Source organism: Balaenoptera acutorostrata, chromosome 11 (assembly GCF_949987535.1).
Source record: "Balaenoptera acutorostrata chromosome 11, mBalAcu1.1, whole genome shotgun sequence".
Classification (NCBI taxonomy): Eukaryota; Metazoa; Chordata; class Mammalia; order Artiodactyla; family Balaenopteridae; genus Balaenoptera; species Balaenoptera acutorostrata.
Genome location: NC_080074.1, coordinates 17029732 through 17055096, shown reverse-complemented (window position 1 = coordinate 17055096; position 25365 = coordinate 17029732). Strand labels below are relative to the sequence as shown.

Genomic DNA, 25365 nt, shown 5'->3' with positions numbered 1-25365 from the left:
CTTGAGTGATTTTGCAGAGCATCTTGAATTCTGCAGTGAAAAAGTTTTGCTTGATTCACTTGGCAGTGGGGAGCCCCTGAAAGTGTTAGAGTGAGTAAAGAGCTGGGCTGATTAGGTACTAGAGAGGAAGGAAGCAAAGAGAGGGCTCCTAAACTAACACAGGTGAGAGGTAAGTGGTCCTGCATTAGGGTGATGGCAGTCAAAGAGGTGATGGGTTTGAGAGGGAATATTCATGACTGGGGAACAAAGTGAAAGGAGTATAACATGATCACCAGCTTGGGATCCTGGTGCCTGGGAAAATGTTGGTGTCATTTACCCACACGGGAAAGCCAGAAGAAGGGACTGGAATGGAGAAAAAGAGGAGAGAGGAGTTTGCTTGACGCCATGCTCACCTTGGGATAACCGCCTGTTTGTGTGGGAATGTTCCAGGGATGCAATATCAGAAATGTCCCTTGTTAAGAAGAGGGCTAGACTTGGGTGGGCGAGGGAAGAAAGGGAATCTGCGTGTGACTAATTTCATGAACTGTCACTTTAACACCAAGCTAAAATTACCTCTGGCTGGACCTAGTTCTTGCACTAGCAATTATTTCTAGCTATTAAAGCTTTGCGATACTTGCAGCAACTAGCCGCTTGTGGGCACAGTTGGCCAGTTGCCCCTTCCCTGGCAAGGACAGATGAAACAGACCTCCTTTACAGCACCACTTGGGCACACAATTACCAATGACAGTAATTTTTGCACGTACACCAAGTATCGGGTATGGAAACTTAACTGCAGGAGGACTAGGGGAAATTGGCTGGAAATTTGGCCCAGGAAAGAAAGAAAACAGAAGAAAAGAAGTAAGAGCTACAAGCAGGAGGTTATAAAGAAGAAAAGAAGGAAGAGGGAAAATGGGAGTGAATCAACATCTATTGAACTCCCAGGGTAAGTGCTAAAAATACTTGGATGAATAGGACACAATCCCTGCGCTCTCAGTCTAGTGGGAGAAAAGTCTACTATAGAAATGATCACAAGAAGCTGTGCTGAGTTTCATAGGTGAGCATATTTTGTTTTGGATGCACCCCACTTAAACTGGGGGCACAAGGGTCGAAAAGTCCATTTGTAGGTGAGATTCCAAGAAGTTAAATAAGTTGCCTAAAGTCACAGTGTGATCATTAGGGCTCCATTGGTTACAAGAGACAGAAACCAAATTCAGACTGGCTCAAGGCAAAAAAACAAAACAAAACATAGTGGCTCATGTGATGGAAAAGTACAGGGAAGGTGGAAGGGTTGATGCAGGTTTTTTTTTCCTGGATTCAGGTGCCCCATCTGTGCCCTGTCTTTGACCCTGCTTTGTTCTGTGTTGCTTTACCGTCAGAAAGCCTCTCTTCTATGGGGAGGGAAGGTGACTCCCAGATGTCACAGGTTTCCGTGGTCCTTCGAGCTTGTAGCACATATTGACCCCTAGAAGCATTCTGATTGGCCCTTCTTGGTTGCCTTGGACCAACCACTGAGTCAAGTGGGATTGCATGCTCTGATCATGTGCCCACAGCTGCGGTGGGCTGGCGGTGCCCCTTGATTGACAGAATCACCTTCAGCAGGGAGTGGCATTTATGAGTGCCATCCCCAAAGGGAGGGGACAATACACAATCCATGTCCATTGCACTCATTTTAGAAAGTTGCGGGGTTGAGCTGAAAGCCCAGGCTGCATTCCAAAACCTGTGTCTTTCCACCGTACAAAATGCCCCCTTCTCCCCCCATCCCTGATAAATGAGGACAGTAAGAAGATAAGATGACAGGGCAAATGAAAGGAAAGGCAGAAATCATTTGGGGAGGGCAAAACACCAAAGAAGAAATGAGAAGAGGAAGCAAGAGAAGCAGGATGGTGAGAGACTGTGGGAAAAAGGAAAGCAAAGATTGAGAGAGAAAATGTATGGCGGGGCCATCTTGCAGCCTTCAACCCCGTCCCCTGGAATCTCTGCCAGAAGCCGCTGCTATTTTTCAGAAAGCTTTTTCCCGTCTCCCTTGTTAAGACACAGAGAGCCAAATGCCCCATTAATCTTTCAGAGGCCACTTTGGCTTCTTGTGGCAGAGCCATGCACATTTGGCTTGGTTCCCCCATGTGAGTCTTCCTTCCCAAAGGCAGTGAGACTTGGCAGACACACCCAATACCCATTAGGACCACAGGGACCAATGGCTGGTTTCACAATGGCTCGGTTTAACCTGGGGAGATAGTTGGCAGCCCTGTGCCTGAAGGGTTCTCCTACCATTTGCCTTGCCAGGATCTGCTATACCATGTTCTTATTTCTCAGGCCAGTTTGCAGTGTGAGAAACTCAAAAGTCAAAAATAAACCCAGAGCCCAACTTGCCACCCACATCAGGCAGCTGCTGTGGGCCTGGGACAATGCAGGGTGTAGTCAGGAGACTGGGAAAGCCTTTTTCCTAGCTGAGCAGACAGTTGGGATAGAGTAGGCAGAAAAGAAACAGATGGGCTAAAGGGTAACATGACGCAATAGTAGTAACCAAACCAAAAAAATACAAAAATAAAACCAGTACAATGTAAGAAAAGTCACGAAAGAGACCATTTGTCTTACTGAATGTCCCCGTGAACCCAATCCATGTGACCCTTGGAAAGGTTGCAGGCGCCGGTGATCAGTCAATTTGGAAAGAGTGCCACGTGACTAGTACACTTGTCGAGACTCTCATGGGTCGTGCTTGTCTCAGCTCCTCCTTTTTGGCTGTTTGGAGTTGCATTGCCAACTCAGAAGCCTGCTGTAACGGGCTGAATCACATCTGCCTCCCACCCCCAGCATCATATGTTGAAATCCTAACTCCCAGTATCTTGGAATGTGACTGTATTTGGAGATGAGGCTTTTAGAGCAGTAACTAAGTTTAAATGAGGTCATTGGGGTGAGCCCTAATTCATTATGACTGGTGTCTTTATAAGAAGAGGAGATCAGGATACAGACATGCATAGAGGGAAGACCAGATAAACATACAGGTAGATCACCGTCTACAAGCCAAGGAGAGAAGCTTCGGAGGAAACTAACCCTCCTGACACCTTTGATCTTGGACTTCTGGGCTCCAGATCTGCGAGAAAAGAATTTTTGGTTTTTTTAAGCCACGTAGTCTGTGGTACTTGTTACAGAAGTCCTAGCAAACTATTACACCTCCTCGAACTGGGCTAGAACACATGTCCCGATAAAACTGTGAGCCTTGGCTGATCAGGCATACCCAACCCACCATCACACCCTTCATGGGAGGATGGCTTCATTCCAGTGTTCTCTGGATTAAATGAGGAACAAAGCTAAGAGTTTGGCCTCCATCTGCCTTTCTTTTCATCTTATTTCTCAATTTGTTCAGAAGTCAGGTAAAGAAGTAAGGATACTTTTTATTGGGCTTCCTCAAAAAATCCAGATTAGACAATAGCAGTCAGCATAAGCCAATTTATATTGTGGTAACAAATAACCTCCAAATCACAGCAGCTGAACAAAACAATCGATTATTCCTTGCTCACATTCTGTTACCCGTCTGCCTCGGTGAAACTAGAGTCTCCGTGCTCAACACGGCTCTGCAGGGAGACTACCCACCCAGCCACTCAGTCACCCAGAGGTCCCCTCTCATTATGAGGATCCATGGTCACCACAGTGCGAGGAAACAAGCATGGTGGTTTGCACACTGGCTCTTAAGCATCCCCCAGAAATGACACACATCACCTCCAATCATATTTCATTGGCCAAAGCAAGTCATTTGATTCTGGCTAATGTCAAAGGGGCAGGAAAATGTAATCCTAGCCTATGTCCAGAATAAAAAGACCTGGAAATATTTGTGAACAGCCCTAATGACCCCATATGGACCATTGTCCCTGCCCCCGAGGAGGTTACAATTTAGAGACGGAGAATGAGGGTTTGCACCCAGATTGTCCTTCTTATGTGAGGACATCGCCCTACTTGTGTGTGCGCGTGACTCACCTGAAAGTTACTCCCTAAGAAGGGAGGCCTTAGAAAGGGAAATTACAGGCATGCTTCTGCTCAGTCCATACACAGACTTGTTAAGTATCTGTGAATATGCCAGGCACAGGCACTACCCTGACCCTCGCAGGATTTGGGGGGGAGGGCCCTGACCTCCCACTCCCTTAATGCCAGTAGGCTCCCCCAGTCATTGTGAAAACAGAAACATCTCCAGAGATTTCCAGACTAAAGCAGGGTAGAATTATGGCAGAAGTGGCTTTTGTGTCCATTTCTCATGATAGAAAAAAACATGGTATTTTGGGAAGGGGAAGCATTTATTTTACAGCAGGTTTGGTGGGGGAAGCGTTTGGGACAGAGGAAAAGCAATAGGTTTCCATCTTGATGATTCAAAAGTGGGTCGTGGAATGTTGATGGAATGATCTCCTCAGAGCTGGTGGGAACCTCAGAGACCCTCAAGTTCAAGTTCCTTATTTTAAAGACAGACAGTCGGGACCTGATTACTCTGAAGACTCTTTTGATCAGGACTTAAGTGGGGGAGAAAAGGCACCCTCTCTTCTTTACTGCCCTGATCACAGTGTCCTCCTTCCATCACTGCCCCACAACTCCTATACTACGCCTGTCTGTCCGCAACTTTGAACTTGGGCGAGTGGAGGGAGCAGAGGATAAGAGAGGCTAAGAAAAGGAGAAGCTGAAAGAGCAGACCAGGTGGTTTCCCTTGCCATGTGGCGAAGGGGAATTCAAGCCACTGCAGAGAAGACCTGCAGCATGGCGGATGTGTAGGCCAACCCAAGCATCAGGAGAACGGATCAGGCAATTCCGAAAGCACATGGTGATCGCCGTTGAGGAGGGGCTCTGATGTAAATACCAAGCATTATAATAATAATTATACCAAGTATAATAATAATACCAAGTATTATTATCACTGTTCGTAGTTATAGTGTAGCTTCTGAAACTAGCAGCCTAAGAGGTCAGCAGAACTATTTGAGAACGAAGGCAGGAAATTGACTTGTAAGCATCATCAAAACTCAGTTGGCTTCCTCTTCCTCTTTCAGGCTGACAACATGGTTTTAAAGAGGATGAGAAAGCACTTGGTTTGTTGTAGCGGTTAGGTATTCTAGATGTTAGATCACCTGCTTCCAGATTTCAGCTGAGACTTGCAAATTCGTTTCATCTAAGTCCGTAGCTAGTTTCAAGCCTTGGTCCCCGAAGCAAAATTGGAGGTTATAAAAATAACCCCCTGGTACAACGCCTAGGCCATAAGACATGTGCTGCAGGCCTAAGCTGTGTTCACGGTTAGGACTGCTTCTACTTTGGGGCTGCCCCAGAATTTTCAGAAATGACTGCGAGGATCCAAGGGAACCACAGAGCTTCATTAGGAGCAGTTTGCTTCATCTCCCTGCAGGATCTTATGGGGATGTTTGTAGGTTACAGGAAGGGCTTGTGGGCTGGTTGCCAACGGCACCAGGAAGCAGGAAGTCAACTCATAAGTTAGTGCCATCGGGTGTAAGAATGCTCCTTGGTTCACCTCTGCAGAGACCAGCCTGTGGCTGAGTGGACAGCAAAGAGGGGGAAGGCTGCTGTTCCCTCCCCCTCCCCGCACTCTCTGCAAGCAGGCTCACACGTGCAGCGGAGGAAGGAAGTCCAGTGGATGTTCCCATGTTCCTCGGGTGACAAGTTTTCATGTCCCGCATGCAGCTGTAATCAGCAAGTACGTCAAGAGGTGTGTGTGTGTGTGTGTGTGTGTGTGTGTGTGTGTGTGTGTAATAGGAGAGAGAGCTGAGGACATTCTGTTCCAACTCTGGCCTACCTTTGTTCCTGTGCCAAAAAGGATTGTCTAGGACCCCGAAATACCAGCCAGTGGAGAGCCTTTCATTTCCTTTGGTCTAGGAAGCAGAGGATAGAGAACAAATACCCAAAATCTATTATAAACTTTCTGACAGCCAGAAGCGAGAGAGACCATCCTTCTCTCTTATCTCCGTGCTGCGATAATTAGCAGAAAGAAAAACATCAGTCTTTGTGAGATGGAAGCAGATTGTCTTCTTTTAGAGCAGCTGGTTCCCAAAGCCTTACCTGTGGGTCCTGCCAGCTTCTGACACAGATATGAACTTGAATCCTGGCTGTGCTACTTCATAGTCACATAGCCTTGGGCAGGTTACTTTAGCCTTTTTTCCTCATCTGAAAATGAGAAAAAAGGACCCCAGCTTATTTGATAGTATTGCTGTGGGATAACATGAAGTGATGCTTATGCAGCACTTTGCTCTGGGTTCCGTAAGTGGCCTTGCTCCCAGGAGGGGCTGTGCCGTTAATCGGATTCTCCTGCTCAGGTGAGACCTGAGCCCCGGCCCAGGCAGGGTGGGTTGCAGGGCTTCGGTGAGACTGGCCAAGGAGCAGCATATAAGGCAGGGCTGAAGCACACATCCAGGACCCTGGTCCAAGGGAAAGATCAACCCAAAGGACCAAGAGGGAGGTAGGACATGGTTATGAGGCAATGAGTTAGGAAAATAAATAAATCAAGTCTGAACAGATGAATTCCCAGTAGTTGGTAGGAAATAAAGCCTGTAGAGTAGTTCCTGCAGCCCAGAAATGCAGCAGAAAGGCTTTTTATAGAGTGTCTGCAGACCAGATTCCAGTGAGGAGGCCATTATGGAGGACATGGGTCGGTCGGGGCAGTGGCACAGGCTCTATGGTTCGTGATCCTTCCCATGCCCATCCACAGGAATATGGCAAAATCGTTCAGAAAACCGGGCCCTGGAAAGAGCCGAGGTTCTTGTCATCTTGTCACAGATGTCCAAGGCTTCTGCCAAGAGCCAACTCAAGAAAACCTCATGAGGAGTTTGATTCCCCATCTCACCAGGCTCGGGCCATATCTGGCTTCACATTTTTCTAACACCTTCAGTACAGGATGAAACAGTGGTGTGTCTGCCCTATTTTCCAGGACCTCCACTGAGGATAGACAATCACTATCCACCTGAAGAGATGCACAGGTGTTGCAATGCCTGGCCCACCAATCACGGCAGCTCAGAATTACTGCTTAGGACACAGAGGGAGAACAACTTGGTAGACATATATTTATAGTGCCTGTAACCGGGGAGGTGCTACACATGCATGTTCGTCACTTACCTTACAGAAATACCTTGGTTGTTTCCAGGGTGTGTCCCGGTCCCCAGGTGGACCCAGGCCACAGGATTCTGTTCTATCAAAACCTGCTGTATAGCACAGGGAGCTCAGCTTGGTGCTCTGTGACGACCTAGATGGGAGGGATGGGGGGTGAGAGGGAGGTCCAAGAAGGAGGGTTTATAGATATACATATAGCTGATTCACTTCATTGTACAGCAGAAACTAACACAGCATTGTAAAGCAATTTTACTCCAATAATTTAAAAAAAACACCCTCACTAAAACTGAGCCTTTGTGCTACTTAGTTTCCAGCTACCCAGCGGCCTCCATAGGGGCTCTGCTCAGCTGTCTTACTCTCCCCTTCCCTGGGGGCTGGATTCTGCTTTGATGATCCCACTTCTGGTAAGTGTCTTTCAGTATAATTTCAGGTGGAGAGTCTCAGACCCCATCTCTCTGGCTCTTGAGTAAAGAACAGGGATTTACTTCAACTTCCTCACCCTTCTGTTGGGCGATATCCACAATGACAGCCCCAGAACTTGGATGAGATCATTATGTAGTAATCCGCAAGTCCTGAGTATCCCCCAGAGGTCGGCCTTTCGTAGTAGGGTTAGTAGCCCCACTCCACACTGGATTTATGGGGTGGATTTTCCTCTAGTCTCCTCCATCCCGGTGTTGCTGAAAATTTAGGATGTCTTGGGCCCAAGCCCATCCAGGTGAAAGTGATTTATAGCCTCCTTCCATCTACTCCCTCTTCAAGGCTCTTCAAGCCTTCCGAGAGCTATATGGGGTGTTTTAAATATTTCATGGAGAGTAAAGGAGTAACGTTCTAGCTCCTGGGGTTTCTTAGTGGGATCTAGCTATTCCAGGTGTGGAGTACAGGGAGGGTATCAACTTGCATTACATTTTAAGCACTAACCACAGTCCAACACCTGGAGAGTCTGCCAGCAGCTACTCTCTTGCCTTAAAATACAGAGCAGTCGTGGAATATCTATTATGCTACCTATTCAACACGTCCTTTTACAGGACCCAGGAGCAAAGTCCATAGGATGGGTAACACTCACATCCCAAATCCAAAGAGTCCTGCAAGAATCTCTGTAAAGAGAAAGTTGTCCAAGCAATAAAGCACGTATATATCTGCCTCTGTCTGGTATGTGGAAGCCCGCAGCAGGCCTGGAGGTTATCTGGTCACCTGTTGTGGCCGCCCCACAGGCATGTTCTTATGGCTCATAATCCACACCATCTACTGTGGCAGAGTTTGAGGGATGGTTAATGGGATCACTCTGGCTGGACACTGCCTTTCCTTCTGCTCACTCCATTATGTAGAAAAGGACTACCTGGCAACCTCAGTCATTCAGAACATGGCCCCAAACAAAGATAGATGTGTAATCACTTGACCTATATGTATTCTAGTTCCCCCGTGAGAGTTTTGTTTCCTTACAGGATAGGTAAGAATCTTATTTTTATTTACATCATCTAGAGACACACCTGCCATGTTGTCCAGTGCACAGCTGGCAGGAAATAGAGATTTTCTGGATGATGATGGTAGAGTCAAAACCTGCCTTTTGGTGATGTCCATTTACCAAATGTCATTGGTCCACTTACTGGAGCCATCCAGAAAAAGCTTTCTCCCTTCCACAGAAGAGTCTTTGCTTTTTAAAAATAATGCTTTTTTTCCCCTTCAGTTTACAGACAGCATAATTGCTTTTGAAATATTTGAAAGCAGCAGTCAGTGGACTTCAGAGGAAAATAGGCCAGAATTGAATCCCAGTTTCGCTTCTCTGTGGCCAGAGACCCCTCAGTCCATTAACCTTCTTTTAATTGTCATTAAAATTGAGATGAACCAGAAAGCCATAAGATTTCTTGAGAGGTGATAACACAGGTAATCTGGCTCTCAGGAAGACTCAGTGACCGATTGTTGAATTTAAACAGAGTAACCCAGATCTTAATCCCAGTGCATTTTCACTCCAGGTTTGGTTTGTTTCCACTCTGCTGAGTTACCACCAAGCCCAATCAAATTGACATAAAATGCTTTTTGGTTACTTATTCTCCAACTATCTTTTTTTTCTCTTTAGAAAAACATAATAACACATCTGGGACCTATTATATGGTGGTATATATTTCAGTATATGTTTCTGCTAATGCTTTAGTAAACAGAAACCGCATGCATGTTGCCTCCTCGAATACAGTAGCCGCTAGTCTGCCTTGAGCGAGGCTCAATATAAAGTTAAACATTGCAGGACTTTAAAAAAGTGTCTCCATCAAAAGTAGAACTCTAGCCCCAGTTGTATCTGCATCACTTTTTATAGTTAAGATAATGCTTTTAACTACTTCCTACTGCTTAGAATGAGGAAAATTTTAAAAGTCTGTGATGTCCTTATTTATATCAAAGATAAGTGTATCAAGAACACTTCTGGTTGTTGATATCCAAATACTTAACCAATGGTGGATTGAACACGTAGAGGGGTATTTTGTCATTAGTTTCATATTTTCTCAAACAGCAACCTTGGTTCAGGGACAGTATCTCTATGATTCTTTTATTTTCCTCATGGTTGTAAGATGGCTGCCCTGACACCAGACATCAAGTCCACATCCACTTGAAGAGGTAGGAGTGAGGAAGTAGAACCAGCCACATGTACATGTGTCCAGAAAAGCAAGACACTTCCCAGAAGCACTGAAAAGACTTACACCTTGTGGTGTCATAGGGCCACCTCTATCTGCACGGGAGACTGGGAAAGTGAGGTTTTCCTATTCCAACCTCTGTAGTGGAGGTAGACAAGAGAGAAGGAGATAGAGATGGGTGTTAGATTAGCCAATCCCCAGTGTCTGTCATCATGAACTTCATAAAAGCTTTTGTGAGCTGAGGCCTACTGCATATCTCCCCAAACTAACCCTGAAAAACAACAGAGATACCAGGCTATGGAGCAAAGAAGAAGAACTTTGGAATCAGACTCACCAAAGTTTATGTCCTGGCTCTGTCACTTATTGAAAGGGATGGCCCTGGAGAAGTCAGTTCTTCTCTTTGAACCTCTCTTTCCTCACTTATAATAATACTGTGTCCTAGGGCTAGTGTGGAGATCAAATGAAAGACTATGAAAGCACATTTTGTGCTGATTACTCCTCTGCACATGTACATTATTATGGTAAAGATAATGGTGGTGGTAAACAAATAAGTAAAAGAAGAATGTAAGAGCCTGTTCTGTACTACACAGAAAAGCCAGCCCTATAGGTCTGTGATAACCCAAGGCTTCCTTTCTTTGGTCCTTCCTTCAAGCAGATCATTATTTTATAGCCCTAGACTGAGATCTCAATTTGTCATGTTCAGTTTTGCATCCCCAGTGCCTAGTGCACAGTGATAGATGCTCACGGAAAAGTTTAATGAATGAATGAATCCCCGCAGAAGCATGAACTAGTTGGAAAAAGAGGACCTTGTAATCCAATCAAACATGTTCAATAAAGACAAGTTTCTCAGGGAATTATTCAGCAGCTATTTAAGAATAAATAGGCAAGAAATTCTAACAAAAAGGTGGTGGCAGTGGAAGTATAGTTTTCAGATCTCAAATTTCCACAAAGCAGCTAGACACAAGAACCAAAACCCATGGGCTGCATTTGCAAACATAACTGGGTGACAAAGTGTATCCTCAAACCTGCAACTATAGTGGGTGATGGAAAAATGCCAGTAACCATAAGATTTGCATTGTCTCAACATCTGTGCTGGAAGAGCAAAGGAAGCAAGAGAATGACTGAAGGACCTGAGAGCAGAACCCCAAATAGCCGACAGGTATTCACCGAGAAGCACAGAGAGGTAATTTGAGAACAGCAGCTAAAACAGAGATTCCAGTAGGATTTTGCTCACTGGAAAAGGGTTGAGGTCACAGTAAGAATGGAAAATCCTGGGGCAGTCTAGCCCCTATGAAATCTTGAAACTGACAGCCTTTTCTCCTTTTCAGAATAAGACCCCACACTAAGAAAAAAAATGGTAGGAGTGGAATCAAATTTAGCAGGTCAGAGACAATAGGGATGAGGAAAGAGAAGGTTCAGATAAAAGTAGAGGAGAAAGGGAAAAAAAACAGGAAATTTTAGGAAGAAAACCTTTATGTTTTTAACACTACATAAAAACCACAGAAGAGTGAGCTCTATGAAGTTAAATATGTTATCTGAAGAAAGTCATCTTCTTCTAAAAATTAGCAGAAACCAATTTCACATAAAAATGAGCAGTAGAATGGGAACATATGTATAACTGATTCACTTTGATATAAAGCCGAAACTAACACAACACTGTAAAGCAATTATACTCCAATAAAGATGTTTTAAAAAAAAAAAGAGCAGTAGGAAACTATGGAGGTCAAGTTCCATAAAAAGTTAAGAAAAAGGAGACAAAGACATATGCAATATCCCTATGGAAAATGAAACCATGCCAGAAAGACATGTCCATAAAACTGATCAAAATTTCAATTTATTATTTCAAAATGACTAAAAGACATTAAGAAAGTGATATGAGATATGAAAGAACAAAATAAATCATAACTAGAAAAAAACTCAGAAACCGAACTGAAGAAATAATTTAAAATGAAAGAATAAATCATTTTAGAAATGAGGTCTAAACTATAAGGAGCACAGAACAAATAAACACAACAAATGATGCTTTAAGAGAAATAGAGGTGAAAGGAGAAACATTTTTTTTAATCAAAAATAAATGAGCTGAAAAGCATTCAAGAGAATACTTTTTATCTATATATATTATTACATATATTATATATTACATATATAATATATATATTTTATATATGTATGTAATTTTGAAGATAGTAAAGAAGATCCAATATATAAGTAATTAGAGTCCCCTGAGAAGAAAACTAAAACAAGGGAACAGAACAAATTCTAAAAACTAATTCAAGAAACTTTTCTGAAATTAAACATTTGAAACTTCATATTGAAAGAGCATATTGTGTACCTGCAAATATTAACACGGACCGAGCAATAACAAGAAATATTACTAGATTTAAAAGAAAAAGAATGAAATCCCTTAGGCATCCAGGCAAAAACAACTAACAACAAGAAAAGAGAATTCTATTACCTTCAGAATTTGGGGCCATATTTTATAGCAGAATACATAGAATAACATTTAAAATAGTAAGTTTAGATTCAATGATTTTTATAATTACATTAAATGTAAATGGCCTAAAAACTTTTTTTTTTAAGTTTAAACTTTTTCAGTATTCCTGCAGCACATCCACCCCCACCCTGCCATGTTGCATTCAAACTCTGCCTTGTGATGGCAGAGGGTCTGGGATGAGAGTGAGCTTCTTGCTCCTTCTCCAGCAGCAGAGAGGTTTTCCTAATTTCAGTACAGCCAATGAGGGCTTGTTTTCTACCTCTTCTCCTGTTGCAGGCAACCTTTGCCTTGAAGTAGGGGAGAAGGACTCACAGGAGAGCTTTCTGTTTGTCTCTCAGTGGCAGCCAATCACCACCAGGCACTAATGAGGGCTCAGAATGTTGGATGGGCTACTCCAAGAAGTCCCGCTCTACCTTCAAACTTTGACAAAGCCTGTTTACCCTCACTGTAGAGGAGAACACTCTCAGGTCTCCTTTCCTGCCCTCGATCTTTTTCATAAGCACTCAGTGAAGGCCCGTGGGAAAGAGCTGTTGAGTATGTGTGGGCTCCCTTGTGTCTGGGACTCCTACGCTGTCACAATAGCCCACACTTAATATGTAAGAAGTTGTTAAAATTTTAGTTGTTCTTACCCACTTTTATGGCTACCACTTCTTCCTCCCACATTCTGCCAAAGGTAAAACATGTTGTGTGTCCCACATCTTCTCAGAGGGATTTGTCAATCTTTGGAATTCTTTTTTTTTTTCTGTTGTGTTGAGACCTCAGATCTCTGATGGACTAAAGAGAATAAGATTTCGTAAGTTATATGGTTTTGATGTTCTCTTGTGGCTTTCTAAATCCTAAGTAAAAGGGAAGCTCCAATTTTTTAAAAACAATTTTTAGTTAATTAGTAGTGGCAGTATTAGTATTGTTATTTTGAGTATTGTGTGTGTTATTTTATATTGTGGGATAAAGCAAATGAATAATGATGGGATATTTTAATTCTCTCATTCACTGTGTCCTTGAGAACCAAGGTTTTTGGTATGGAAGAAAGGACATGCATACATGGTATGGAAGGAATCAAGTAAAAATCGTGCAACTCTGAATTTGAATTTGAAACACTATTATGAATTTATAAGATATTTTATATTTAAATACATGTTTATTTCCTAATTCCATTCACCAAAAATGTCTAGCAATGTGACTGTCTAGTTGCAGAAAGCATCTGTAGTGCCCAGATTGTGATCTTCAAGTATCATTTCCTACCATAAGAAACCATAGTTTCTTAGAGAAATAGCTGATTGAAATTTGGTGTAGGAACTATGCAAGATGAACCTAGACCCTCTTATCCCACCAAATAGAAAGGATGCTGTCAAAGACTAATAGGGTCATGTCAAAAGGACTCAGCTGCCAATCTTAGGAGATTTCCACTGGCCAAAAATGGGACAACTTGAGTTTAAAGATAAGAAATGCAATGTACTTAAACCCATTTAAATACATTGCATTTAAATTAATGATTTCATAATTTTATATATATATATATATATATATATATATATATATATATATATATATATACATATTTTAAATCAAATCAGTCACTTTTAGAGGATCATAGAGAACCAATTCATGATCTTTAAAACAGGTAAATAAAGGAAAGAATCACGCGTTTGTCCTTTTATATACAAACTATGCAACTGGGTAACCAAATAATAGATGAGAGAAGCATCTCTTTATAAATTATTCCAACTAAAAAGTAAAATGAGATGTAGAATTAGAATGTCACCATTTTTCAATCTCCAATTAATTTATGGGTCTAGGCCATGAGCCTCCATGGCTGTTGACATTACAAAAAGAGAGACAACCAAACATATGCTATCTAAAGAAATAACATGCCACTTCCTATGGTCTTGCCAAAATGACTGAGTTCAAGTTTTATCCGTCTCTGAATCCAGCTTCTGATTTGTAGATAATGCAGAGGACAGAGAAACATGTTGGATGGGACCATGAATACACAATCAGCAAAATCCAGAGAAGAGGGAAATTCCATAGGTCTAACCACCAGGGATCTTTAACAAATAAATTATAAACAAAAGGAAGGGATGAAGGGAAAACCAACAGTTTCAAAGAAACGTTAAAACTTGTTAAATTTTTGAGAGTGAGTGAGAATAAACAATAGTGCTAAGAATGTACACTTGGGTAACAAAATCATAAACATAGGGAAGTGATTACTCTAAAAGTCAAGATAGTGGTTATTTTTGGAAAGAGGAAGGGGACACATGTGAAGGGCTTCTGGAATATCTGGAAAATTTCTATTTCTTGATCTGAGTGAGTGTTAGCCCTATAATTCACTAAGCCCTATGTTTGTTTTGTATGGGTTTCTGTATCTGTGTTTTATTTTACAATAAAAGTTTTTTTAAAAAACCTGTTTCACTTCAGAACAGCCTCTTGATCTCATCCCCCAAACAGTGAATTGCATATCTCTATGTGTACAAATGAAATACATTATAAATTTTTTAAAAGAATAAACAGGCAGGGAGGATATGTTTAAGAATATATTTTAGATCAAGTTATATTTCCCTAGTGCCTTTATTAGAACCTACTTCACAAAATCCTTTCCTTCCTTAAAAAATCCTTTCAGAATAGTCTGTGCACCCTTTTTTCTAGACTTGCCAAGCTAAATAGCTAGAAAGTATTTCCTTTTCAAAGTCCAATAAACATGCAATCCTCTATATAATAAAAAATAGATGTATTAAGGTTTCTAATCCCCTACCCCTTCCTTCCATTTTAGAGGGGAAAAATATATGTGTATAAATATGCACACATGTACGTATGAAAGCAACTAAATGCTGTAATGTAAATGTAGAAGTGGCATTCAAAAGAGAGACCTTCTCCACGAGAAAGTTAAATACCTTTTTCAGGAAGAGTTAGAGGATGAAACAGTTTCCTCAAAAGTTTAAATACATTAAAGAATTTTATTTGCCATCTGAGCTGCAATTTCAAAGCCAAAATGTGAGCCCAGTGTGGGAATTTGAGCAACAACTGAACTTGCTAGGGGATTTGGGTCTTCCTAAGTCTTTTGAAGTTCCATTTTGCTTTGTCTTCAGATGCCTTGACATAATCAGCCCATTGATGCCTTGTGCTGTCTTGTACATGCAAGCAATTGCTCACAATTCCATATCAGGGCTGGAGACAAGGAGAGGTTCAGATCCCTTTGACACCGGGGCGCCTGGTCAGGAAGTTCTCAAATGTGCAGCAACGTGAACTTTTAGCTGAACTGCTGCCCAGTGGGGCACCCGTCCTTTCAACCTCCATTGGCTCAGGTCTTCAAAGGCTGGGGGCATCTGTACCCAGTGACCTGCATGGCTGGCCTGACACATCTCTTTCCCATGGAGTGGTGGGGTTCGAGGGGATTGAAATGACTTATTCACCTTTATTTCAAATTTGAGCCAGAGCATGTGTGAAATCCCCTCCCACCCCACCCCGAGATCAAACAACCAGCCAGTTGCCCCCTAGTTGCACTGGTCACTGAAGGAGCATCTGTTTGACCTGCTTTTAGAAGCTTGCTTCCCACACTTTGGGATTAGCGCTGATTATGACAGTAATGCTGGCCCACACTTACATGAGTGTGGACACTGTCCTTCTTAATCATTGCAATAACCACACAGGCAATTTAAGATGAGGGCACTGAGGGAATTCACCCAAGAACACATATATAATTAGCCGGAGAGCTGGCATTGGAACTCAGGTAGCTCTGGCTCCCAAGTCCATTCCTTAAACCACCATGCTATGGTACCTATGGCTAGAGAATAAACACCATCATAGACATAGCTAGCTATATAGAGTACTGCTGATGCTAGCTCCCTCCATGTATCAGGCACTATACCAAGCTTCACAAACACTTAATTTAATTATATATAGATAGATATAGATAGATATAGATACAGATATAAAGGACATAGGTACATGAAGACCTAAAAATTAAGAGCGAGCCTTCAACCAGATTGCCTAAATTTAATCCCAGCTCCACAGTTCACCAACTGTGTGACCTTGAGCAAATGATTTAGTATCCCTGGGCCTCAGTCCCCCTCGTAGGATACTGCAAGAATTAAATGAACAATTTATGCAAAGCACATAAATATATTTCCCAGCACAGAATAGGTACCCAAAAAGTTAGATATTATTTCTATATATATATGATATATCATACAGTTTTATTATTATATTAATTATACTTCATATAATTAACAATATGAATACTATTATGTAATAATGGTATTTATTATTACTATTACATATACATAGATGGACTATTTTCTCAAACAATCCAGAAAGCTCGGTAAAGAGGAATAACATTCTTCAAAACTTATCAGGGTCAATGATTACCAAAAAAAATTATGCTGAGCTGACTCATTTTTCTCAAGGAGATCAATTTTTGAGATACAAACCAGCAAAGAAGATTGATGAGAGTACAGCTGAAAATAAGTCTTAGGATTATAGACCACCCACACTGCACAAAAAGCATTGTTCTGAGCGAGACAGGCTGCCAACAGTCTAGACAGAGGACAGTTAGCATTTAAGTCTCATTGCCATAGCTGGTGCTGTTAGTCTCAAGATGCATAAAGGCCAGGTGACCCTCTGGTCACAATCCCCACCTTACCAATCTTTCATCACCTAGATTCTGGTCCTTCGAAGATCAAGTCTATTTCTATCCTCATGGATGCTGCACGAGCATCTAGTATCCAAATCCTATTTGATGTTTAAATAATACATTCCTGTGCAAAGTAGATATGAGAAAATGGTAATACAAGCACAGGTAGAGGGTACTGAGCAGATACTTTGAACTGGGTGCTCTGTTAAACACAAGCATTCTCTCTTTGGCTCTCATGGCTCCATATGGTAGCACTAGATCATCTTCCGGTCCCATATCCATATTTACTGAATGGCAGAGGTGTCCTCAAGCCCAAGTTCATCCACCTCCAGGGCTCATGCCATTAAACCCTGCACTCTAAGCTGTCCTCATTCCTTTCTAAACTCTTGTTCACTTTATCTCTCTTTCACCACCATCCACATACTACTTAATGAAAGTTACCAAAAAAGTTCCTTCGCTGGGCATTAATTACTGGAAAAATAGCTGATGTCTCCATTTTTCTCCTCTGAGCACCCCTAGTACTTGATACATAGCTTCAATTCAGCAGCATGCTGGACATGGCCTTTCTCCATCGCTAGGCAGTGACTTTTTTTTTTTTTTTGGAGGCAGTGACTCTTTGAAGGCAAGAACCTTGTCTTATTCATCTTTCTGACCCTAGCTCTTAGCACAGGACCTGGCATATTGCAGGATTTCAGTAAGTATTTGCAGAAAGCATAAACAATTGGTGGGATGGTTAGATGCATACATGAAGGGATGCCTCAAATGACCTTCCTCTCTTTCGCTGAGACGTTACTACTAACCCCTATGTTGTTGATCACCAAGAAGTGATTCAGTTGCTACAGCACTTAGCACGATGTCACATGTATGGTTGGCGCCCAATAAGTTTTAGTGAATGAAAAAATAAACACATAATTCAGGCCTTAAGGCAACGTAAATCACCTGGGAGATCTATTTAAACACTACTTGTTCTTCCACTTCTGAAATCTGTGACAAATGAAACCAGATCAGCAGGATGCTGGTAACGTGGGCTACAGCCCATGAGGGCCTGAGCTGTGCTGTGCTGGCATCAGCCTGTAATGAAGAAGCCACAGGCTTATGACATTTTCCATCACGTCCCCTGTCAGGCTGCTGTGGATGACCTCGTTCATTACATCCAGAGTTGGGGTCCTGTCTGGTTCAATGCTAAGAATTGTTCTACTGCTGAGAAACTGGTCAGTTTTTATATTATATACTTGGTAAAATGTGTAATTGTCTTTATTTCCCCCTTTTTTTGGCCAATAAAAAATTGGAGGTAAATTTGTAGCTACTCATAGCAACGGAAAGATCTTTTCATAACACACTTCTTCAATGTCAGTCTTGATTCTCTTTTATTTCCTTACTACAAACCCCTTCCTTCCTTCCTTCCTTCCTTCCTTCCTTCCTTCCTTCCTTCCTTCCTTTTGCTCTTACTTCTACTAATTTTATGCATTCTCATTTCTTAATGAATGATGGTAAACCATCCAGTGATCGTAAATGAAACTAAATTTAAAACAGCTTACTTTATTGTATAACTATCGACAAAGAAAATGTATTCAGCAAATATATTGTTATTTGGATACACAATGATTTTTACCTCCCCCTGATGTATTTCATGTATCCAGGACTAAAATCTTCTCTGGAAAAAGAGAATAAAGGAATAAAATATTAAACAAAAGAGGATACTTTAACAAGTCTGCTGGTATCATTCCCTGTGCATTGGGAGGCTGAATTCCTGGGAGGATGATCTTAGCTCATGAAAGGGAGTCACCAAGAGGAGGAAAAGAAAGGGAGGCAAGGAATATGCAGGAAGAGATGAAGGGATAAAAGGGAGAAAGGAAAGAGGGAAATGGAGAGAGAAGGGGGGTGGGACCTGCAGATGGTCCTAGTTCATCAAAAGATGAACTAACAGTGGAGTTTACCTTATCAGCTAAGGCTGATGCTTGGATCTCAGTTGTCTTCAAGAGGCTGGTGGCCAGAAGCAAGAGGAACATCAGAAGTTACATCATTATCTGCATTTCCAGGCTTCTGCTAAAGAAGATAATGACCTACTCTATTCCATTTTAATACTGAACTAAGGGGAGAAGTCACAACCAAATTTTAGAACCACCAACTCAGACCTTAAGCTCAGAATCGACTGTCTCACCCCCCCACTATTTCCTGCCCTGAGAAATACAAGCCAAAGCTTTTCTATTTCTCCTTGAGTTAAAAAATTTAGCCGAGTGTTCTAAGAAGGAAACTTACATCTTCACCATTTCTTTTTACATTCTTATTATATTAATTTTTTTTGAGAATAAAAGTAAACAAATCCATTGTAACCAATAAGGAGACAAAATTATATTAAAATAATACAAAAATGGCTTTTTATCTATCACCAAGGAATAACCATTTTGTTTTCAATTATTTCCTTCTAGTCTTATCTATTTTCATATACATGAGGTGGACATGTGTAGCTGAATGTACACTGAGTCCTGTATCCTTTTAATATTTTAACTTAATATGTCCCTATGTCAAGAGATTTCCTTCAAATTTTGATTTTTTGAATGTATGCATTATATTAGATTTATGGAACTATCTTTATTTTATCTTGTTATTGAATCTTTAGATAGCTTCCAAGAGATGAATATTCTATATTTTCTTTGAGTTCCTCTAATTGCAAGGCACTAAAGTAATGGGGTTTTGGTGCGAGCATTGATAAGAGAATTGAAAATCAGGTGGGAATCCAGAAAAGCAGGGACCACAGTATGGTTGGAATTAGAGACCAGAGTTGGATTCAGGATAGCTCTTGTGGTCGAGATTAAAGCTGGTTATCAATATCTATGGCTCTTCTCCTTGCAGGAACTCTGTGTAGATTGTACTTCTGTACTTTTCTACCTCTTGAGTTTAGACAATGACCACGTGACTTGCTTTGGCCAATGAAATGTGAGAGGAATGAAATGTGCCACATCCATGTGGAAGTATTCATGGGCAGTGTGTGATTCTCCACGTGCTCTTCCCATGCTAGAGTGAATGTGGTCGATACCCTGCCCCATTCTCTCTTACGAGACTGGTGCTGTAAGTGTTGATCACTGAGTTACAGCTCCCTTCCTCTCCAGAGAATTGCCCTAAATCCCGGAGGGATTACACAGTCTCTCCTCCCTGAGGGACAGGCAGCTGTGAATGACCAGTTCATACTCACGAGCTCCTCATGGGACCAGGTGGAAGCTAGTCTCCACCACAGTCCATATCTTTGTTTAATTTGCTTTCCCTGCCTTATCCTGTTCCCTCACTCCCCTTGTCCAGAGAGAACTCTCTCAATAAATCACTTTCACAAGAATCCACAACTCAGGCTCAGGTTCTAGGCACCCACCCTAAGACACATTCCCCAGGTGACAGGTTGTGCAGCGTTGCAACGTCAGGTGAAGGACAGCACCCTGGAGAGTAGCCTGGACCCTCAGTGGACGGGTGTAAGTGAAGAGCAAGCCTTGTGCGGTTAACATGCCAAGATCTGGGGAATTATGTCTCTCCTGATAAATAGAGCATTTGAGATGGACCTTAGTAGGAGAAGTTTCTTGATCTTCCTCCTGGAGCTCATCAGCTGATGTGACTCAGCTACAGTCTCCATCTCTGCTTCCTTTTGTGTGTCTCGCTTCACTCACTGCAAACTACCTACCTCTTCCTCTTCTCTACCCTCTGCCTCCTCTTTCTCAATCTTCATGTCAGATGCCCCTTAGATGTGGCTTGGTTATTAGTTCTCATGCTTCCTAGTCTACCTCATAGATGCATTGGCTTCAGCTCCATTTCCAACCTAATTTTCTCTGTGTTTTCCAATTCTAGTTCCCAAGAGTGAGAGTCTGATTGGCCAACCTCATTCCTGGGCTTCTGGTAAGTCTCTGTCCTGGCTACCTTTTGGGTGGGGTCAGCCAGGGCCTAGGCCCTGAGGTACATGGCATGGTTGTTTAGTGTTACCTCAGATTTCCCAGAAATGGAGACATCCTGACATGGGTCTATGACGTGAAACTGGGCTGTTGTTCCAACAGGAAGATCAATAGCTTTTGATCTTACATTGAAGCACTTTCCTCTTTGGATTGCTTCTTTGTCACGGGAGTCATCCTCAAATTGGCAGGTAGAGGCAGAAGGGGCTAGAGACTCCTCTGCTACCTGAGGGAGTTACCTCCTCCCACAAAAAGCCAACTGGGAACCAGGCGTACTGGGATCTATAAGCATACCACGTGTCCTGTGCAAGCAGAAGTAGTCCTTACAGCTCACATGATAAAATGAGCCCAGATAAGGGTTTTGGAATAATGCTCAAGTGTCCAAATGATGCTTAGAGCATCTCTTCTAGGAAGTGGGCACCTGAGAAAGCATTCCAAGGTTAGGGACCTTGTCCATGTGCCTTTTACCAGCAATATCACTAACAATCATGGTCATGTACCTGCCTGCACCCATCCATCCATTCAATCATTGATTAAACAAATATTGGTGAGCGTCAACCATGTGCCTGGTGCTATTTAGTTCCTGAGGATATAGCAATTAACAAGGCAGACAAAATCTCTACTGTCGTGGAGCTTACCTTTTTTTTTTTTTTAACATCTTTATTGGAGTATAATTGCTTTAAAGTGGTGTGTTAGTTTCTGCTTTATAACAAAGTGAATCAGCTATATGTATACATACATCCCCATATCTCCTCCGTCTTGCGTCTCCCTCCCACCCTCCCTATCCCACCCCTCTAGGTGGTCACAAAGCACCGAGCTGATCTCCCTGTGCTATGCGGCTGCTTCCCACTAGCTATCTGTTTTACATTTGGTAGTGTATATAAGTCCATGCCACTCTCTCACTTTGTCCCAGCTTACCCTTCCCCCTCCCCATGTCCTCAAGTCCATTCTCTACATCTGCATCTTTATTCCTGTCCTGCCCCTAGGTTCTTCATAACCATTTTTTTTTTAGATTCCATATATATGTGTTAGCATACGGTATTTGTTTTTCTCTTTCTGACTTCACTCTGTATGACAGACTCTAGGTCCATCCACCTCAGTACAAATAACTCAATTTCGTTTCTTTTTATGGCTGAGTAATATTCCATTGCATATATGTGCCACATCTTTATCCATTCATCTGTCAATGGACGCTTAGGTTGCTTCCATGTCCTGGTTATTGTAAATAGTGCTGCAATGAACATTGTGGTACATGACTCTTTTCGAATTATGGTTTTCTCAGGGTATATGCCCAGTAGTGGGATTGCTGGGTCGTATGGTAGTTCTATTTTTAGTTTTTTAAGGAACCTCCATACTGGTCTCCATAGTGGCTGTATCAATTTATATTCCCACAAACAGTGCCAGAAGGTTCCCTTTTCTCAGGGAGCTTACCTTTAATTTAAGAGACAGTCAATCAGCAAACGTGCAAATGATATGTCAGTTTCTGATAATGACTCCATGAAAAACTATGCAGGGTCAGGGGGCTAAGAGCAATGGAATTGGGGGTGATCTCTTAGATAGGATAGTCAGGGAAGGCCTCACTGAGAAAGTAATATGTGAGCAGGCCTAAACAAAGTGAGGGAGGGATCCACTGAATGATCTGGGATAGAAAAATACAGGGAAACAAAAGGTATAAGTGCCCTGAATCAAGAGCATGCCTGGAGAAATACCCTGACACAGGAGCATTGCCTGCAAAAACAAGGGGGTGGGGGGAGGGGGAGCACGCAAGGCAGGGTGAGCAGCCTGTGTGAAGGCCCTGAGGCAGGAAAATACTTGGCATATTTAAGGATCCCCACAGCTCCTCTTGGTGCAGTTCAGAGAGGCAAAGGAATAGTGAGTGAATTATAGGCAGGGCCAGAAGACTATGTAGGCCCTGTGTAGCCCATGCTATGGATTTTATATTTTATTCTGCATGAAATAGAAACTGTTAAGATCCATCAAACATTAATTTTTTTTTTGTAGTTGCGTTGAGGGTTAGTGATGGCTCGGTGGGCTTGGGAGGGGCGATGGAAATGGAGAGAAGTATTTAGGACCAAGGTCCATTTTGGAAGTAGGATGGACAAGACTTGGTGATTGCTTGATCGTAGGAAGTAAGAGAGGGGTGACAAAAATTGTTCCTAGGGGTCTTTGGATAGCTAGTTGGGAGAGAGGTCATTTACCAAGAAGGGGGACTGTCATGGGGAAACAACTTTGAGAGAGGAAAAGGACGTTAGTCAGGTTTGTAAACCACTACAATAGAGTATTATTATTATTCCTAGTTGATGACAAGTAAACAGACTCAGGAAAGTTATTTCACTCGCTCAAGATCACATAACTAGTAAGCAAAGGAGTCTGGTTTCACATCCAAGTTCATCTGATTGATACCCCAAATTGTGTTGTTTCCCTTACAATTCTCATACAACCTCTTGAAGGAAAAGATCAGAGCATTCCCTGGAGCATAATAGAAACAGTGACAGCCAGAGAAATGACACAAGCATCCCCTTTGTGGGCTGAAAAGGCCACACCAGAATCACCTGCAAACACCCAACTTGTGCAGCTAGGCCCTCCAAGACCGGGGCACTGGAAGTCAACCACCAGTCACAGCGATCCTGGCCAAGATGGCTTCTTCTCTCAAAACATGATTGGGGACCAAAGACTGTTGATTTAGAGCTGTGGTCTCCACATACGGTCCCCGGACCAGCTGCATCAGCAAAGGTTAGAAATGAAAATTCGCAGGCAACACCTCAGACCTACTGACCAGAAACTCTGGGATTGGAACCCAGCTCTCTGTGTTTTAACAAGCCTTCCAGGAGATTTTGACAGATGCTCAAGCTCGAGAGTCACTGAATTAAAGCATCTGGTTTCAACTGCTGTAAGTTTTCTCCTGTGAGCTGTCCTTGCCTGAATGAGTGCAGTATAATCCCATTAACAGGCCGAGTTTGGACGAACGCAGAAGCTACTGCTGAAGCTGGATGGAAGCTCTCTTTTCCCCATCTGATTCTCGTACGTAAATCCTCAGCCAGAAAGGAAATAGCCCTTTTTTTTTTTTAACGGTACTGTTGTTTTGCGGCAAAAGGAATGCTTTGCTAATTTTAGGAAGATGGCTTCAGTTATGGATAGGAAGTCTTGAGAGGAGGGGAAACTTTGTCTTGAATTTTTTTAAGTTGTGTTTCTTTTTTTCTTTTAGAAAAGAAAAAAAAATTCCCAGAAAAGAAAACACCATTAACAAACCTCAGCTGACTGAGAAGGGGAGCCCTTGGGGGCCATTTGCTGAGTCCCCTGAGCTGCAGTTGAATCAGCCTGGAAGGCAATGGCCCTCAAGATTTCACTTTAGAAAGAGAATCTTTGCAGCTTAAATTGGGAGGAAGCAGAGCATCTGGCTTCTTGGTGAGACTGATCCTTGAGAACATTCCTCATCCCCTGCCTCATCCGGGGTATGGGGGGCTCCTTGGATTGGTCGCTCCAAGAGTCATCCTGGTGACCAAGTACTCAGGAGGGCCCCAAGCTTTACCGTTTCCAAAAGACTTCCACATGCCTCATCTCGTTTACTCTACAGAAAGTCAGGGAGAGCATACGATTTTCATTTCTCAAGTAAGAAAGCAGAGACTTACAGAGGAAGAAAGTAGGCCTCTCAGATGACTAAAACTCGTGAACCATGGTTTTAGATATTGTACCTCATTGAATTCATGAAGTGAGAAGGAGTCTTGTTTTCATTTTGCAGCTGAGGAAATTGAAGGCTTAGAAAGTAACAGTAACTTACCTAAAGTCCCAAAGTTAGGAAGTAGGGGAACATGACACAAACTCAAGGCTTCTGACACCCAGCCCTCTCCTCTGGGTCAGAGCTGAGTGCTTTAAAGTGGTCGGTCCAGGAGCTTATATGAACCTCATATTGATCTCTAGAAAACTGAACATTTCAAAATAATTTCTTCAAATTCTGTTTATCCCGACAGGTGGCCTAGCTAAGAAAACATAGTTGGGCGAGTCCTCTCATTAGGAACGTTTGCTATAATGAGTACAGCGCTCAGAAGCTCACTGAGATAGATGTGGGTGTGGAGAGAACAGGCTGAGAGGTGGGGTAGGGACATGAGGGAGAAGTTTCTCCCAAGGGTCTGAATCCCCTGCACAGCCTCTGGCCTGCCCTGGCCAGAGATCGTCAAACCCTACTTGGCTCCTTAAAAATCCCCTGAAAAGTGTAAGAGAAGTATCCCCTTTCCTTTTGGCACAGAAGCGTTACCTGTGGCCGTCCCTTCCATCGCGCTGTGCGGGTCTCTAATGGTGCCATTGGAGGAGGCTGCTGGGCCCGGGGAGGGGGCGGTTGGCCAAGAGGGTGGTACCTTTTGGCAAGCCTGGGTCAGCCCACACGCCCAGGTCTGGCAGGCAGGCCTATTCAAGACAATCCTTCTTACGTGGATTCAGACTGCTCTCCCCTGAGGGTGTCTCCATTACTCTGGCTTCATGTGGGTTAGATTTGACCCACATGAGTCATTGGAATGTAAGTGAGACCCTATATATCACCTTCTGTTTATAAATGTTTGATGACATCCCACTGCCTTCAGGGTGAAGTCCACACTGGAATGGAAATGAGAAATTTCGAAATTCTAGCAGCAAGAAATC

General features: G+C 42.6%; 1 long non-coding RNA gene across 1 annotated transcript in view; it reads left to right on the top strand.

Annotated features, from left to right (window-relative positions):
* The window catches only part of LOC103003139 (uncharacterized), a 204048-nt gene that overhangs the window by 164385 nt on the left and 14298 nt on the right, over positions 1 to 25365 (top strand). The window contains exon 4 of the long non-coding RNA XR_449624.2: positions 20636 to 20683. This is a non-coding gene — a long non-coding RNA (uncharacterized LOC103003139). The remainder of the gene's footprint in view (positions 1 to 20635; positions 20684 to 25365) is intronic.